Source organism: Staurois parvus, unplaced genomic scaffold (assembly GCF_062004578.1).
Source record: "Staurois parvus isolate SC_StPar_1 unplaced genomic scaffold, SC_StPar_1.0 ptg000604l, whole genome shotgun sequence".
Taxonomy (NCBI): Eukaryota; Metazoa; Chordata; class Amphibia; order Anura; family Ranidae; genus Staurois; species Staurois parvus.
Genome location: NW_028318400.1, coordinates 4,983,399 through 5,002,895, shown reverse-complemented (window position 1 = coordinate 5,002,895; position 19,497 = coordinate 4,983,399).

Here is a 19,497-nt window from a genome sequence, read left to right as displayed (position 1 = left end):
TTCCCAAATTATATTCTGTCTTGTATCTGCTTAAATCTACTTTTGTAAGCAATACAAATTGTATTTTAACTATTTGTATATACCAATTTATATTATATGGTAACAACATGGCATCAGCTGGCATTTTTTTAATTAAAGTGTAACTCCAACTAAATATATATATATATTTTTTTTTAAAGATTTGTTTGTTCCCCAAACTATCAAAATTTGTTTTTCTTACTGTTTTAACCCTGGTACAGAGGTTTCATCATTTCATGATCCAATCATAACATTAATCGCATTACAGGAAGTGATGGGGAATCTTTCCAGTGGGGAGTATAAAGCACTGAACATCTGACATAGCTTCTAGGTCTTCCCCACTGAAACTGGAAAATATATTGGCATAGTTGCATGTTAATCAATGTCAAAAAGCTTCAACTAGATGGCAGTGTTGCTTTAAGTGTGAACGTTATGATCTGTGCAGAAATAGATTTAGAGCTAAATTTAAATATCTATAAAACATATGTAGCGCTTCTCCATAGGAGTCGCTAATTGATAATTGTCCTCTTGTGCTGCCCTGACCCTGTAAACTCCCCAGCCCTTCTGACACTCTAGGTTCTGACATATTGAACACCCCTTTGAATGATCAGCAGACACAATTTAAATTTAACACTGTGGGTTTTGTGTTAATACAGTGACTTGAAAAAGTAATCATACCCCTTTACATTTTCCAAATTTTTGTCATTTTAAAACCAAAAATGTAAATGTTTTTTATTGGGATTTTATGTGATAGAGCAACACAAAGTGGCACAAAATTGTGAAGTGGAAGGAAAATGATAAATGATTTTCAAATTTTTTTACAACTATCTGAAAAGTGTGGCGTACATTTGTATTCAGCTCCGTTTACTCTGATACCCCTAACTAAAATCTAGTGGATCCAATTGTCTTCAGAAGTCACCTAATAAGTAAATAGAGTCCACCTGTGTGTAATTTAATCTCAGTATAAATACAGCTGCTTTGCGAAGCCTTCAGAAGTTTGTTAAGAGGACAATAGTGAAAAAACAGCATTATGAAGGCCTAGGAAGACACCAGACAGGTCAGGGATACAATTGTGGAGAACTTTAAAGCAGGGTTAGGTTATAAAAAAAAATCCTATCTCATGAAGCACTGTTCAATCTATCATCCGAAAATGGAAAGAGTATGGCACAACTGCAAACCTACCAAGACATGGCCATCCACCTAAACTGACAGGCCAGGCAAGGAGAACATTAATCAGAGAAGCAGCCAAGAGGCCCATGGTAACTCTGGAGGAGCTGCAGAGATCCACAGCTCAGGTGGGAGAATCTGTCCACAGGTCAACTATTAGTCGTGCACTCCACAAATCTGGCCTTTATGGAAGAGTGGCAAGAAGAAAGCCATTGTTGAAAGAAAGCCATAAGAAGTCCCATTTGCAGTTTCGAGAAGCCATGTGGGGGACACAGCAAACATGTGGAAGAAGGTGTTCTGGTCAGATGAGACCAATATTGAACTTTTTGGCCTGAAAGCAAAATGCTATGTGTGATGGAAAACTAACACTGTACATCACCCTGAACACACCATCCACACCGTGAAATGTGGTGGCAACATCATTTTGTGGGGATGCTTGTCTTCAGCAAGGACAGGGAAGCTGGTCAGAGTTGATGGGAAGATGGAACACAGGTCAATCTTAGAAGAAAACAGAGCCTGCAAAAGACTTGAGACTGGGGTGGAGGTTCACCTTACAGCAAGACAACGACCCTAAACATACAGCCAGAGCTACAATGGAATGGTTTAGATCAGTGGTCTCCAAACTGCGGTCTGGGGATCGGATGAGGCCCTTAGCTTGCTTTTATCTGGCCCTTTAAGCACTTTTTCCTGCCACTGACACCAACAAAGGGGCATAATTACTGTTACTGACGGAAGTACAATTTATACTCCCAATGGCCACAGTCCGGCCCCCCTAAAGTCTGAAGGACAGTAAACTGGCCCTTTGTTTAGAAATTTTGGAGACCCCTGGTTTAGATCAAAGCATATTCATGTGTTAGGATGGCCCAGTCAAAGTGCAGACCTAAATTCAATTGAGAATCTGTGCAAGACTTGAAAATTGCTGTTCACAGATGGTCTCCATCCAATCTGACAGAGCTTGAGCTATTTTGCAAAGTAGAATGGGCAAAAATTTCACTCTCTAAATGTGCAGAGCTAGTAGAGACCTCCCCAAAAAGACTTGCAGCTGTAATTGCAGTGAAAGGTGGTTCTACAAAGTATTGACTCCGGGGGGGGCTGAATACAAATGTACGCCACACTTTTCAGATATGTATTTGTGAAAAATGTTTTCATTTCAATGTTGTTTATTCCTTTTATCTTAGAAAAGAAGTATGCCTTCCACCTACTTCCCCAGGAGGGCCTGAAGTGGAGATTTGATAAGATTAACCTGGGTAAGTGAATTTATAAAATTATATGTGCGAATCCAGAATCGCTTTACTTTTCTACAGGTCCACCACGTATGGTCCTATACGCAGCCATGGAAACAGCTGGAGGAGGCCCCCTGAACAAAAGACGCCAAGCGGGAGGGTTCCAAATACCACTGCAAGAAAAACATAATTAGCTTCAATCAATGAAGTATTGATATAATTTTTGGAATTGAGCTGCGCCAGTTTATTCCACTCCACCACCTCTAATACTTACCCCAGGTCTTGTTCCCAGCGTTCCATGTAGGGTAATTTGGAAGGATCCTTTTGTAAGATAGAGTATATCATGGATATATGACCAGTTTGTTTATCCAGGGTTCTAAAGAAATGTTCCATTGGAATCAATGAGGACAAGTCACTGGTGCATCTAAGGGTATGGAGAAAGCGGGTTATTTGTGAGAGGCGATATAGTTCCTTACTGGAGAGGTGATGTTGCTCCTGAAATACTATCCTAGGTATGGGACGTCTATGGTCGCAAAAATCCGCCAACAGAAGAAAACCTTTATTTGTCCACCATTCAAAAGCAGAGGGGCTGAGTCGCAGGGGAAATGCCGGATTGCCCAATAAAGGTGCTAGGGGAGCGTGGGGGGATTTAAAGCCATGCTTATTCTTCAATCTATCCAATAAGGAAAGGGAACACGATAACGTGGGACACAAAATTGAGGGTCTATCCCTGGCTTTCAGCCACATCATATGGCTTATCTGGATATTAGGGACATGGGATGATTCCAAATGCATCCACAGGGGGCGGACATGTTTAGAATGATAGTGTATCAATGGGAGCAATTGGGCAGCATAAAAATATTTAGATAGGTCTGGGGCTCCCAGTCCTCCCATCAATCTCGAAGCAAAACGCGTACGTCTATTCACCCTGGGTCTCTTATTTCCCCATATGAATTTTAACACCTTCTGGTGGAAAATACGTAAGTCAGACATGATTATCATTATCGACAAGGTACGAAACAAGTACAGAATTTAAGGCAAAGTGCTCATTTTTACTGAGTACAACCTACTGAACTATGAGGGTGTATGGATGGCCCATTTGGAAAGATCGTCCTGCAGTTTTCTATATAGGGGAGGATAATTTCGTTGATACAGGGTGTCCACGGAAGAAGTTAAATTAGATCCTAGATAAGGAAGAGTGTCCGCTTGTCATTTAAAACAGAAGCTTTGTTGTAAAGAGTGTACTGTGGAGTCATCCAGAGTTAAGTTGAGGGCAAGGGATTTATTGTGGTTGATCCTAATTCCAGAGATCGCTGAAAAATATGATAGGTCACTGTACAGGTTAGGTATAGAAGTGGCTGGGGATGTTTAGAGCATTAAAATATGCTGTCACCACATGGGATACCCAAAACATTCGGGTTATTCCTAATTTTAATGACCAAAGGCTCCAAAGCCAGGACAAATAAAATAGGGGATAGTGGACAGCCCTGTAGAGTGCCTCTGTAAATGGAGAGTTAATTCAACCCATATCCCTTGACCGACAATCTAGCTATTGGTCCGCTATATAATGTATGGAGTATTGTGAGAAAATTCTTGCCAAACCCATACCGATCCAAAGCGTAGAATAGATATTCCCAGGACAGGGAATCAAATGCTTTATGAAGGTCAAGGGATGAGAGCATAGCTTTCCGTGTCCCTCTGCCATCCCTATTTGAGTGCGGAAATAATATCTATCAGTCACCTTGTTTGATCAGGTGCTTGTCTATTGGGAACAAATCCCACTTGGATATAACCTGCCAGAAAGGAATTCAATCTGCATGCCAATATCTTGGTCATAATCTTAAGGTCTACATTAATAAGGGAGATTGGGTGGCAATTCGCACAGTCACCATGGTCCTTGCCCGGTTTAGGTATAACATGTATGAATGCATTATTTTCAAAGCATGGAACCCGACGAATGTCATTGAAGAAAGAACATAAATGGGGGGTTAAGACCTCAGAATATTTATTATAATAATGGCCTGAAAAACTGTCCGGTCTCAGCGCCTTGGAGGAATTCAGGCTTTTTATTGCCTCTGCAACTTCCGCAGCTCGAAATTCCCATTCCATGAGCTCCATATGAACTGGAATGATATGCGGCAAGAGGAGATTTTGGAAAAAAGTATCAATCCTGGATGGCTGAATTGGTTCCGGTTGAGAATAAAGTTTAGAATAGAAGTTAAAAAATTCACGCACGCACCACCAACTGAGGATTTTGAGATCTATGTCCGTTATTCAGGCACAGTTTCGGTAAAGACGGAGTAAACCCGTGGTGTAAGCTTCCACGCAAGCAGAGTATGGGGCTTATCTCCAAATGTATAAAAGCGATGTTTCGACCAGCGGATATATTTTTCCGTTTTCGTAGTTAAGCTAAGATTAAGGGATGTTCTCACCGTGTCTAATTTATGTATAATGTCTACTTGAGGGGTTTTTTTTTTGTTCTCTGAGTAGCTCCTTGAGCTCTTCTTCCTGTTGGTATATAAGCCATTCCCGGTCCCGTTTAGCCCTAGATGCTATTTGAATAAGTTTACCCCGAATCGTCACCTTATGTGCTACCCATGTAATAGTAGGGGATGTGTCCTCTGGTGTATTCTCGGCAAATAACTGACATATGGTATTTTCCACCTTGAAAATCGTTGAGTAAAGAGGTCAACCACGCTATTGGACGAGCCTTAGTCTAGAGATCCGCTATTGTCATCTGAACCAAGGAGTGATCTGACCATGATGCCGTCTGTATTTTAGCTGAGGTAACAGAAGGAAGTAATGAGGATAGAACAAAAAGATGGTCAATGCGCGAGTATGTTTTGTGGACAAGTGAGTAATAGGTATAATCTCTCATAGTGGGATGATTGTCTCTCCAGACATCAAGGTAGTCTTGAGAGCGTTAGATTTGTCAGGATTCCATCCAACAAAGTATTGCTATCCCCTCCAAAGTTGATGTGGCCTGCTGCGTGTGGCATCAGGGCCTCCAACATATCCTTGGAGAAGGACGTTTGTCCGACATTTGGGGTGTAATATGAAATAAAAGTGACCACATGTTCATAAATTTTTTCATTCTCTAAAACGTATCTACCCTCTTTATCCCGAATAACCACACTAGGGGTGAAGGGCACTCATTTAGCAATGCAGATCGCAACTCCTCTCTTTTTATGTGGACCATTGGACAGGTAATATGTGGGGTATTTAGCATTCAAATAACTGGGGTGTGATTTCCAAGAGAAATGAGTCTCCTGTAGCAGTAGGACATCTACCCCTAATTTATGGTAGTGTTGGAACGCCAAGGTGCGTTTGTTTGGGCAATTAAAGCCTTGGACATTATGGGGGAGTATTTTAACGTTTGCCGGGGCTATTTTAGTCATAATGGTTTGGCAGTTTGTACTCGCCTGTTGTAGTCCCCGTGCACTCCACCCTGAGCTGCCCAGTCGTCCCCCGATCTCCTGTGTCCTCGTAGAAATGAAGGTGCTGAAATAAGGAAGAAACTAAGGAAGAGCTGGAAAGGAAAGGAAGATTAAGGAAAATAGCAATTTTTTTCCCCACTTCTTGTCAATTAACAGGCCGCGAAACGTCATCAAAATAAATTTCTACATTACAAAAACAAAGGCTGGTTGTGGGGTCCAGCACCCCAATATCTAAGGTGAAGATGCCTGCAGCAAACGGCTAGAGGCAAATTCACAGTAAGTGGTATGCGGTTCCACCTCTGCATATCATGACCTTCAACACATATCGGGAGAGCAGCAAGGAGAGAGAGGCCGAGTATGCTTTCTACATGCATTTCTGCAGCGTCTCCATTGAAGTCTGTTGAACCAAAAACTCAACATTTTGCATTTAACCCTGACCCTTTCCAAAAAACTCCCCGGGTGAAAACTCAGAGATGTGAATGTGTCCCATAGGAAATCATGTTACATGGAGTGTACCGCTCCGCAAAATGCTTAGGTGTGAACCTAGACTTAGGCCAGTTCACACCAAAAAAAGGCAGTCCAAATGCATTCTGGATGCGTTTCCACATGTGCATTTATGCTTTTTTTTATGCGTTCTGGTTTTTGATGTGTTGCTGTTCATTTTTTCCCCTCTCGTTTTGGTCCGGTTCACACTATAGAAATACAGTTTAGATGCATTCCAGATTTTGCATGTGCATTTTTTATATGTTTTCGGTGAATTCCGGTGTGTTTTTTATGCGTTTTTGACGCGTTCCGGTGTGTTTTTAGTGCTTTCCAGTTAATTTTTCCCCCTATATTTTTCTTCAATTTAAATAAGAAGATGTGTGTTCCAGTGCATTTTTGATGCATTTTACTGCGTTCCAGTGCAGTTCTGTGCAGAAAAAATGTAGCCTGTTCTTTTTTTTCTGCAGCCGGATCGCACTGGAACTGCAGACACTGATGTGAACTATGACATTGACAATCATATAAACTACTTTCTGTACATTTTGGATGCAGAAAAAAAGCAACTGAAATGCATGAGGTGTGAACTGACCCTAAGGGTTGGTTCACACTATAGAAACGCAGTCCAGATGTTTTCCGGACAGGGACAGACTGACAACTCATGGGGCCCCCGGGCAATAGGGGATCATGGGGCCCCTGTGTCCTTGCCCACATTCAAAAAAGCCTATAAAAAGGTACCAGGGGCATTTCATGGGGCCCCCTACTGACCCCGGGCCCTCGGGCAGTGCCCGAGTGCTCAAATGGTCAGTCCGCCCCTGTTCCGGATGCATTTCTGCATGCGTTTTTTTCATACATTTTTTGACACGTTCCGGTGTGTTTTTTAATACATTCCAGTTCATTTTTTCCCTTCTCTTTTTCTTCAATTTAAATAGGGACATGTGCGTTTTTGGTGCGTTTTAGATGTGTTACCGCATTCCAGTTCAGTTCTGTGCAGGAAAAATGCAGCCCGTTCTACTTTTCTTTCTGCCTCCGGAACGCACTGGAACTGAAAGCATGACATTGTCAACCATATCACCTACTTTCTGTGCAGAAATAAAGCAACTGAAAGGCATGTAGTGTAAACTGGCCCTGAATGAGAAACAGGTGAGGAGGATGACTAGTGAGTAACCTTTGGATGAAGAGCAAGGAGAATGGCAGGAGGAGTGAGCAGCAGGACTATGGCTGTGCACGCAGTCCAATGTGCATATGAAGCGCATGCTTGTGGTACATCCTAACTCAGTGGTCGGCAAGCCGCGGCTCGCGAGCCACATGCGGCTCTTTACACATTTTAATGCGGCTCTTCTGTGTGCCGGGCGCCCGCTCCCCTCCCTCCTCTCGGGCGGCCGCCCCAAAAGTCAGGACTCTGCAGCTAGCCCAGCAATGGGCAAACTACGGCCCGGCGGACCTTTAAATCCCGCGGAGCGTGGCAAACATTGGCTGTCAGGATGTAGGCGGGGCAGCGTGACAAACTCCTCTCCTCTCACAGTCCGCCCTGAAGACCGGAATGGCGCGGGAACACGGCGAGAGGAACGCGCGGAGCAAAGGTAAGTGAATTGACACAATATGGGGAATGAATTACTATAGGGGGGATGAATTACTATATGGGGGATGAATTACTATATGGGGGATGAATTACTATGGGGGATGAATTACTATATGGGGGATGAATTACTATGGGGGATGAATTACTATATGGGGGATGAATTACTATGGGGGATGAATTACTATATGGGGGATGAATTACTATATGGGGGATGAATTACTATGGGGGATGAATTACTATAGGGGGGATGAATTACTATGGGGGATGAATTACTATGGGGGATGAATTACTATATGGGGGATTAATTACTATGGGGGATGAATTACTATATGGGGGATGAATTACTATGGGGGATGAATTACTATGTGGGGGATGAATTTCTATAGGGGGGATGAATTACTATATGGGGGATGAATTACTATGGGGGATGAATTACTATATGGGGGATGAATTACTATATGGGGGATGGATTACTATGGGGGATGAATTACTATATGGGGGATGGATTACTATGGGGGATGAATTACTATATGGGGGATGAATTACTATATGGGGGATGAATTACTATATGGGGGATGAATTACTATGGGGGATGAATTACTATATGGGGGATGAATTACTATATGGGGGATGAATTACTATGGGGGATGAATTACTATATGGGGGATTAATTACTATGGGGGATGAATTACTATATGGGGGATGAATTACTATGGGGGATGAATTACTATGTGGCGGATGAATTACTATAGGGGGGATGAATTACTATATGGGGGATGAATTACTATGGGGGATGAATTACTATATGGGGGATGAATTACTATGGGGGATGAATTACTATATGGGGGATGAATTACTATGGGGGATGAATTACTATATGGGGGATGAATTACTATGGGGGATGAATTACTATATGGGGGATGAACTACTATATGGGGGATGAATTACTATGGGGGATGAATTACTATAGGGGGAATGAATTACTATGGGGGATGAATTACTATATGGGGGATGAATTACTATGGGGGATGAATTACTATATGGGGGATTAATTACTATGGGGGATGAATTACTATATGGGGGATGAATTACTATGGGGGATGAATTACTATAGGGGGGATGAATTACTATATGGGGGATGAATTACTATGGGGGATGAATTACTATATGGGGGATGAATTACTATGGGGGATGAATTACTATATGGGGGATTAATTACTATGGGGGATGAATTACTATATGGGGGATGAATTACTATGGGGGATGAATTACTATATGGGGGATGAATTACTATATGGGGGATGAATTACTATGGGGGATGAATTACTATATGGGGGATGAATTACTATGGGGGATGAATTACTATATGGGGGATTAATTACTATGGGGGATGAATTACTATATGGGGGATTAATTACTATGGGGGATGAATTACTATATGGGGGATGAATTACTATGGGGGATGAATTACTATGGGGGATGAATTACTATATGGGGGATGAATTACTATGGGGGATGAATTACTATATGGGGGATGAATTACTATGGGGGATGAATTACTATATGGGGGATGAATTACTATATGGGGGATGAATTACTATGGGGGATGAATTACTATATGGGGGATGAATTACTATATGGGGGATGAATTACTATGGGGGATGAATTACTATGGGGGATGAATTACTATATGGGGGATGTATTTTCAGTTTTAAAAATGTGGCTCTCAAAATAAATTTCAATCGTGGTTTTGGCGAGATTTGGCTCAGTTGAAAAAAAAGGTTGCCCACCACTGTCCTAACTGAACACTGTACACATAACTCTGACAGTGCTGCTTGGAATTACTAAAGATTACATTTAGTTACATTTAAAAAAATAAATCAGTACAATGGGTGGCACTTCCATTCAATGAGAAATATCACTTGTGCTGGTGGCTGCTTGTCTTGTTGAAATCATCAGTCCTGTGCCTCCCCCACCCCCAGTGCTGTGCCTCCCCCACCCCCATACCCCTGCGGCGGTAATCTTCCAGTGATGCCGGGGTTAATACAGCCACTGGACCTGTCATAGGCACTTGTTATCAGTGTAGATCAGGGGTCTCTAGATTTTCTAAACAAAGGGCCAGTTTACTGTCCTGCAGAATTTACTGTGGGGAGGGGGGGCAGCTGTGCTGAATGGGAGAAAACAATGCCCCATGTTTAGTATAAGGGGGAGTCAGTAGGAGGAATAGTGCCCCATCTTTGGTGTCAGTGAAAGGAATTATTCCCAATCGTTGGTGTCAGTGGAAGGGATAGTACCCCATTGTTGGTGTCAGTGGAAGGAATTATGCCCTATTGTTAATGTCAGTGGAATGGATAATACTCCATTGTTGGTGTCAGTGGAAGGAATCATGCCCTATTGTTGGTGTCAGAGGGAGGGATAGTACCCCATTGTTGGTTTCAGTGGAAGGAATTATACCCTATTGTTTGTGTCAGTGGAAGGGATAGTACCCCATAGTTGGTGTCAGTGGAAGGAATTATACCCTATTGCTGGTGTCAGTGGAAGGGATAGTACCCCATGTTGGTGTCACTGGAAGGAATTATTCCCTATTGTTGGTGTCAGAGGAAGGGATAGTACCCCATTGTTGTTGTCAGTGGAAGGAATTAAACACTATTGCTGGTGTCAGTGGAAGGGATAGTACCCCATGTTGGTGTCACTGGAAGGAATTATGCACTATTTTTGGTGTCAGTGGAAGGGATAGTACCCCATGTTGGTGTCAGTGGAAGGGATAGTACCCCATTGTTGGTGTCAGTGGAAGGAATTATGCCCTATTGTTGGTGTCAGTGGAAGGGATAGTACCCCATTGTTGGTATCAGTGGAAGGAATTATGCCCTATTGTTGTTTCAATGGAAGGGATAGTACCCCATTGTTGGTGTCAGTGGAAGGAATTATACCCTATTGCTGGTGTCAGTGGAAGGGATAGTACCCCATTGTTGGTGTCAGTGGATGGGATAGTACCCCATTGTTGGTGTCATTGGAAGGAATTATGCCCAATAGTTGGTGTCAGTGGATGAGATATTACCCTATTGTTGGTGTCAGTGGAAGGAATTATGCCCTATTGTTGGTGTCAGTGGAAGGGATAGTACCCCATTGTTGGTGTCAGTGGAAGGAATTATGCCCTATTGTTGGTGTCAGTGGAAGTAATAGTACCCCATTGTTGGTGTCAGTGGAAGGAATTATACCCTATTGCTGGTGTCAGTGGAAGGGATAGTACCCCATTGTTGGTGTCAGTGGATGGGATAGTACCCCATTGTTGGTGTCATTGGAAGGAATTATGCCCAATAGTTGGTGTCAGTGGATGAGATATTACCCTATTGTTGGTGTCAGTGGAAGGAATTATGCCCTATTGTTGGTGTCAGTGGAAGGGATAGTACCCCATTGTTGGTGTCAGTGGAAGGAATTATGCCCTATTGTTGGTGTCAGTGGAAGTAATAGTACCCCATTGTTGGTGTCAGTGGAAGGAATTATGCCCTATTGTTGGTGTCAGTGGAAGTAATAGTACCCCATTGTTGGTGTCAGTGGAAGGAATTATACCCTATTGCTGGTGTCAGTGGAAGGGATAGTACCCCATTGTTGGTGTCAGTGGATGGGATAGTACCCCATTGTTGGTGTCATTGGAAGGAATTATGCCCAATAGTTGGTGTCAGTGGATGAGATATTACCCTATTGTTGGTGTCAGTGGAAGTAATAGTACCCCATTGTTGGTGTCAGTGGAAGGAATTATGCCCTATTGTTGGTGTCAGTGGATGAGATAGTACCCCATTGTTGGTGTCAGTGGAAGTAATGGTACCCCATTGTTGGTGCCAGTGGAAGGAATTATGCCCTGTTGTAGGTGTCAGTGGAAGTAATAGTACCCCATTGTGGGTGCCAGTGGAAGGAATTATGCCCTATTGTTGGTGTCAGTGGAAGTAATAGTACCCCAAAGTTGGTGTTAGTGGCAGGAACAGTGCCTCAAAGGCTAGATAAAGGCAAGCAAAGGGCCTCATCTGACCCCTAGGGTTTGGAGACCACTGGTGTAGACTCTGCCTACCCTCTCAGCCCCCTCCTCCATTCATAGCGGCTGTATAGTTTCCCTCAATGAAAATCTCTCTATAAATGGAACTGGCAGACCCTTATTCATCCTCCCATCCTGGATTCATAGAGTGCTAATCACTGGCCAGTGACAGGTCCAGTGGCTTTATTAACCCCTGAAGCTCTGGAACATTACTGCTGCAAGGGTATGGGGGCAAAGCAGAGCATCAAGGATTCCAACAAGACAAGCAGCCACCAGCACAAGGAACACTTCTCATTGAATTTAAGAGCCATCCAGTGTGCTGATGTGAAAATCCAATGATGTAATCTACTTTCACACTGCGGAGTTTTTGAAGTGCTTTTGCATTAATAAAAGCACATGAAAAGCACAAGAGAAATGCTTCCCGATGTTTGTCTATGTCTGTCTATGTATGTGTTCACACTGAGGCGTTGTGCTTCCGTTGCATTATAAAAACTCCTGCTTTCAGCAGCACCTTTGAAGCATGTTTGTTCAGTTAAAAAAAAAAAAGCGCCCCAAAAATGCCTCTTCCCATTGAAATCAACAGAAAGCGTCTGAAAAACACCTCTGAGAACCGTTTTTGGTTCAGTTTTTAAATCACGTGTCGTTTAAAAACCGCTCACAAAGCGCGTTAAAAACTGTGTTTTTGCGGCAGGTCAGTGTGAAAGCAGCCTTAGGCTTTACCCCAGGTTCACACCTAAGCTTTTTCTGCAGCGTTTTGCAGTTTGCAGAAATGCAGTACAGTCCATGTAACATGATTTCCTATGGTTCAGGTTCACATCTCCGCGTTTTCACCCAGTGCATTTTTTGGAAATGGTCAGGGACTTTTTTGAACGCAAAACGTAATTTTGGCTCTATAGACCTCAACGGGAACGCTGCAGAAAAGTATGTAATTTTTTATTTTGATGAGTTTTTGCCATGTTTACATGCCGTGTTAGGGCAGCACAGTGGCTAGGGCAGTACACTGGCTAAATGGTTCCGCCTGGCAGTACTAGGGTTGTTGGTTCGAATCCCAGCCACAGCACCACCTGCCTGGAGTTTGCATGTTCTCCCTGTGCCTGTGTGGGTTTCCTCCAGGTACTCCAGTTTCCTCCCACACTCCAAAGAAATGCTGGTAGGTTAATTGGCCCCTGTCTAAAAAAAAAATGCCCCTAGTATGTGTATGTATGAATGTGAGTTAGGGACTTTAGATTGTACGCCCCTTGAGGGTTAGGGACTGATGTGAATGTACAATATATATGTAAAGCACTGCGTAAATTGACGGCGCTATATAAGTACCTGAAATAATAAATAAAGTGTTTTTGATGCATTTTGTATTTAAAATCTGCGTAGCAACAAGAAAAAGAAAAAAACCCTGCAAGACACATAAAAAACACGGCAAAAACTCAATGCAGAAACGCAACCTGCATGAGTGTGAACCAACCCTTAGGGTCAGTTCATACTACAAGCGTTTCAGTTGCTTTTTTTCTGCATCTGAAATGCACAGAAAGCAGGTTATATGGTTGTCAATGTCGTAGTTCACATCAGTACTTGCGGTTCCAGTGCGTTCTGGATGTAGAAAAAAAAAAGTAGAACAGGCTACATTTTTCCTGCACAGAACTGTACTGGAACGCAGTAAAACACATCAAAAACACAACAAAATGCAGCAAAGATGCACCGAAAACACACCAAAAATGCACTGGAATGCACATGCCCCTATTTAAATTGAAGTGAAAGAGAGGTGCAAAATTAACTGGAACGCATCAAAAATGCACCGGAACCAAACCAAAAACGCATAAAAAATTCATTAGAACAATCCAAAAATGCATCAAAAATGCACATGCATCGGGAACGCATCTGGAACGCACCTGGACTGCTTTTGTAAAGTGTGAACTGGCCCTTAAATGAGCGCATGGTAAGCATTCTGACTAGTGCAGCTGCATGAACACAGTAAATGGGACTTGTGGCTTCTCAGCAGTCGTTCGGTTGGCAGCCGGGACTATTTTTTAAATTCGGGCAGGGTGTGTCAGTGTGACTGGAAGGGCAGTATGCCTATTTACATCAGTTCTTGTTTCACAGAAACACCCTCTTTTCAAATGTTCTGTTTCTTATGGGATTAATGAACAAAATGTACCAATTATGTAAGAGTCAGGAAAATCGAAGGAAAGAACTGCAGAAACTGCAAATATTTCACTAAATGAACGCTCCCTGTGCCCCGGTCAGCATCTTCTCTTACCCTCTGCTGAACAAAAGAGCATACAGTCTTCTCAGACATAATTCCAACATCTGAACTTCTCAATTGAGGAGTATGGAAACCCAGTCACTACAAAAGTCACCTTCACTTTACTAAGTTCATGTCATTCCAAAAGTCGTCTTTAAGTGTTTTAAATCTGCAAGTTTCATTAACTACTTCCCCTCCTGAGGATTTACCCTCCTTCCTGACCAGACCATTTTTTGCGATACGGCTCTGTGTTACTTTAACTGACAATTGCGCGGTCATGCAATGCTGCACCCAAAATGAAATTTACATCCGTTTTTCCCCACAAATAGAGCTTACTTTCGGTGGTATTTGATCACCTGTGCTTTTTTAATTTTTTGCGCTATAAGCAAAAAAAGACCAACAATTTTGAAAAAAAAAAACTATATTTTGAACTTTTTGCTATTAAACATATCCAGTAAAAAATTAAAAAAATCTAATTTCATCATAAATTTAGGGCAAAATGTATTCTGCTACATGTCTTTGCTAAGAAAAATCCCACTACGTGTAAATTAATTGGTTTATGGGAAAGTTATAGCGTCTACAAATGGCGGTATATATACTGGAAATGTTTATTTTTTTACTAGTAATGGCGGCGATCAGCGACTTATAGCGGGACTGCGTAAGGCATTTTGACACTGGGGGGAACTGGGGTGACACCAATACAGTGATCAGTGCTAATAAAAACCACTGGGCACTGGGCAGAAAGGGGTTAACATGTGGGGCGATCAAAGGGTTAACTGTGTGCTGTTTTACAATGTGTGCTGTGTGTGTGCTTCACTGTAAGCACACTGATTTGTATGGCTCTGCTCAGGGGCGGACTGACAACTCACGGGGCCCCCGGGCAATAGGGGATCATGGGGCCCCTGTGTCCTTGTCCAAACTCAAAAAAGCCTATGAAAAGGGAACCGGGGCATCTCATGGGGCCCCCTACTGACCCCGGGCCCTCAGGCAGTGCCCGAGTTTCCAAATGCTCAGTCCGCCCCTGGCTCTGCTATGCAGAGCCATACAAAGCAGTATTCAGGAGCTGACAGGGGAGAGATCTGTATTGTTTACATACGGGTCTCTTCCCCGTCGGAAATCCATGGAGATTGCTGGGTGCTGGCAGCGAATCACCGGCCGGACACGATGACTGATAACTGGGGCCGCAAATGGTGGCACCCTCACACAGAACTGCAAAGTTACGTATATATACGTGATTTTGCTCACCCGTGCCGTCCTGTAACAGTATTTCTGCTATAGGGCAGCGCAGAATCAGTTAAAACAATAGTGGTGTTCCTGCTATGACAGTCCTTATACTGGACCTTCAGTCTATGTTTTAAAGTTCCTCCTATTACAATTGTTTCCCTCTCATATAACACAATTAAATATTTAAAAAAAAAAAGTTCTGCTCTCCAACTTCCAGCTTGTATAATGGTGTAAATTTGTTGTCCCCTCAAAATAACTCAACACACAGCCATTAATGTCTAAACCGCCGGCAACAAAAGTGAGTACACCCCTAAGTGAAAATGTCCAAACTGGGCCCAATTAGCTATTTTTTCCTCCCTGGTGTCATGTGACTCGTTAGTGTTACAAGGTTTCAGGTGTGATTGGGCAGCAGGTGTGTTAAATTTGGTGTTATCGCTCTCACTCTCTCATACTGGTCACTGGAAGTTCAACATGGCACCTCATGGCAAAGAACTCTCTGAGGATCTGAAAAAAGAATTGTTGCTCTACATAAAGATGGCCTAGGCCAGTGGTGGGCAACCTTTTTTTTCAACTGAGCCAAATCTCGCCAAAACCACGATTGAAATTTATTTTGAGAGCCACATTTTTAAAACTGAAAATACATAGGATGGTACACTGTTTTTAGTTTCAATAAGTTTTTATAGTAATTCATCCCCCATAGTAATTCATCCCCCATATAGTAATTCATCCCCCATAGTAATTTATCCCCCATATAGTAATTCATCCCCCATATAGTAATTCATCCCCCCTATAGTAATTCATCCCCCATATAGTAATTCATCCCCCATATAGTAATTCATCCCCCATAGTAATTCATCCCCCATATAGTAATACATCCCCCATATAGTAATTCATCCCCCATATAGTAATTAATCCCCCATACAGTAATTCATCCTCCATATAGTAATTCATCCCCCATAGTAATTCATCCCCCATATAGTAATTCATCCCCCATATAGTAATTCATCCCCCCTATAGTAATTCATCCCCCCTATAGTAATTCATCCCCCATATAGTAATTAATCCCCCATATAGTAATTCATCCCCCATAGTAATTCATTCCCCTATAGTAATTCATCCCCCCTATAGTAATTCATCCCCCATAGTAATTCATCCCCCATAGTAATTCATCCCCCCTATAGTAATTCATCCCCCATATAGTAATTCATCCCCCCTATAGTAATTCATCCCCCATATTAATTGATCCCTCATATAGTAGTAGTAAGTAAGTAGCAAGTAGTAAGCCAAGTCCCCCCTGTGTCAATTCACTTACCTTTGCTCCGCGCGTTCTTCTCGCCGTGTTTCCGCGCCGTTCCGGTCTTCAGGGCGGACTGTGAGAGGAGCCTAGCTCCTCTCACGTTCGTCACGCTGCCCCGCCTACACACATCCTGACAGCCAATCACTGGCTATCAGGATGTGAGTGGCAGCGAGACTGGCCAATCATTGCATTTGAGCGCGCTGCCCTGGCTGTTTTTTTTTTATCACGCTGCAGAGTCCCTGCCGCCCGAGAGGAGGGAGGGGAGCGGGCGCCCGGCACACAAGAGCCGCATTAAAGCCTGTAAAGAGCCGCATGTGGCTCGCGAGCCGCGGCTTGCCGACCACTGGCCTAGGCTAAAGGAAGATTGCCAAAACCCTGAAACTGAGCTGCAGCATGGTGGCCAAGACCATACAGCGGTTTAACAGGACAGATTCCACTCAGAACAGGCCTCACCATGGTCGACCAAAGTAGTTGAGTGCACGTGCTCAGTGTCATATCCAGAGGTTGTCTTTGGGAAATAGATGTATGAGTGCTGCCAGCATTGCTGCAGAGGTTGAAGGGGTGGGGGGGTCAGCCTGTCAGTGCTCAGACCATACGCTGCACACTGAATCAAATTGGTCTGCATGGCTCTTGTCCCAGAAGGAAGCCTCTTCTAAAGATGATGCACAAGAAAGCCCGCAAACAGTTTGCTAAAGAAAAGTAGACTAAGGACATGGATTACTGGAACCATGTCCTGTTGTCTGATGACACCAAGATAAACTGATTTAGTTCAGATGGTGTCAAGCGTGTGTGGCAGCAACCAGGTGAGGAGTACAAAGACAAGTGTGTCTTGCCTACAGTCAAGCATGGTGGTGGGAGTGTCATGGTCTGGGGCTGCATGAGAGCTGCCGGCACTGGGGAGCTACAGTTCATTTAAGGAACTATGAATGCCAACATGTACTGTAAGATACTGAAGCAGTGCTTGATTATTCCAACATGATAACGACCCCAAACATACCTCCAAGACGACCACTGCCTTGCTAAAGAAGCTGAGGGTAAAGGTGATGGACTGGCAAAGCATGTCTCCAGACCTAAACCCTATTGAGCATCTGTGGGGCATCCTCAAACGGAAGGTGGAGGAGTACAAGGTCTCTAGCATCCACCAGCTCCGTGATGTCATCATGGAGGAGTGGAAGAGGTCTTCAGTGGCAACCTGTGAAGCTCTGGTGAACTCCATGCTCAAGAGGGTTAAGACAGTGCTGAAAAATAATGGTGGCCACACTAAATATCGACACTTTGGGCCCAATTTGGATATTTTCACTTAGGGGGGTACTCACTTTTTGTTGCCAGTGGTTTAGATATTAATGGCTGTGTGTTGAGTTATTTTGAGGGGACAGCAAGTTTACACTGTTATACAAGCTGTACACTCACTACTTTACATCATAGTAAAGTGTCATTTCTTCAGTGTTGTCACATGAAAAGATAGAATAAAATGTTTACAAAAATGTGAGGGGTGTACTCACTTCTGGGAGATACTGTACATTGAGTCTAGCTGGACCAATGCAACTAGGCAATAAAATTCATGCCTGAAGTCTAGTTTTAAGTTCTCTAAACAAAAGTATGGGATTCAATTTCTCCCTCCGGATATTTTCAAAGCAGACCACAAATGAATGGGTTAATGTTCTTATTACTGGATTAAAATGATTAATGAGGTATCTGTTACTCTTGTCATGGTCAGAATTATCAGTTCGAAATGCCACATACCTTCCAAAGACAACAAAGCAGTATGCCAGGTAATCATGCTGATAATATAAATCCACAGTAAAACTGTCGCCTACCTGTGCTTGTGCAATGGCATTCCGCAGAGATAACAACACCCTTAATATGAATACAGCCAGAATCCTAGCCAGAAAGCTCAATGATAGAAACAAAAGGATTCTTGAAGTTTTTGAATTCACAATAACTTGATTATTGGGGAAAAAATAGATATAGAATTGTATATAACTAAAATATATTATATCCTACAATAAGAACCTCAGTTGGTGTCAAGAAGAAAGAATTTATATTTTTTTCCTGACACCATAAGGTAGTTGTGAGATAAAGAAAAAATCCTAATAGACACTTCCTAAAATAAAGTATAGTAAATATATGGAATAAAAAGCCCAGGTCTTGCAGAATGCAGTTCTAAAAGTGTATGTAGAGGCACATTTTTTAAATGTTAGTCTTGGGTAGCGTAGGGAAGTGGTAAAACCATAATCAAGTTGTTTATTGATGATTGCCTGGGTCTAGCTAGGGAGATTTCCCTTCATTGGCTATTATGGGGAAGCAACACAAAATGAGAGTGAGGAATTTCCATTTTAGACAATTGCAGCCTGAACAGTTATCTGCATTAAATAACAAAGTATAGGTTCACCGTTCATAACATGTTACACCCATATTCAGGGTGTAACATATTATGATCATGGGCAGCACAGTGGCTGAATGGTTAGTTCTTCTGCTTGGCAGTACTAGGGTTGTTGGTTCTAATCCAAACCATGGCACCACCTGCTTAGAGTTTGCATGTTCTCTCTGTGCCTGTGTGTGTTTCCTCCCACACTCCAAAACATGCTAGTAGGTTAATTGGATCCTGTCTAAATTGGCCCTAGTATGGGTATGTATGAATGTAAGTTAGGGACCTTAGATTGTACGCCCTTGAGGGTTAGGGACTGATGTGAATGTACAATATATATGTAAAGCGCTACATAAATTGATGGCACTATATAAGTACCTGTACTAAATAATAAAATGAAAGAACTGTCCCCACTTTGACAGGTAGTGGGGGATC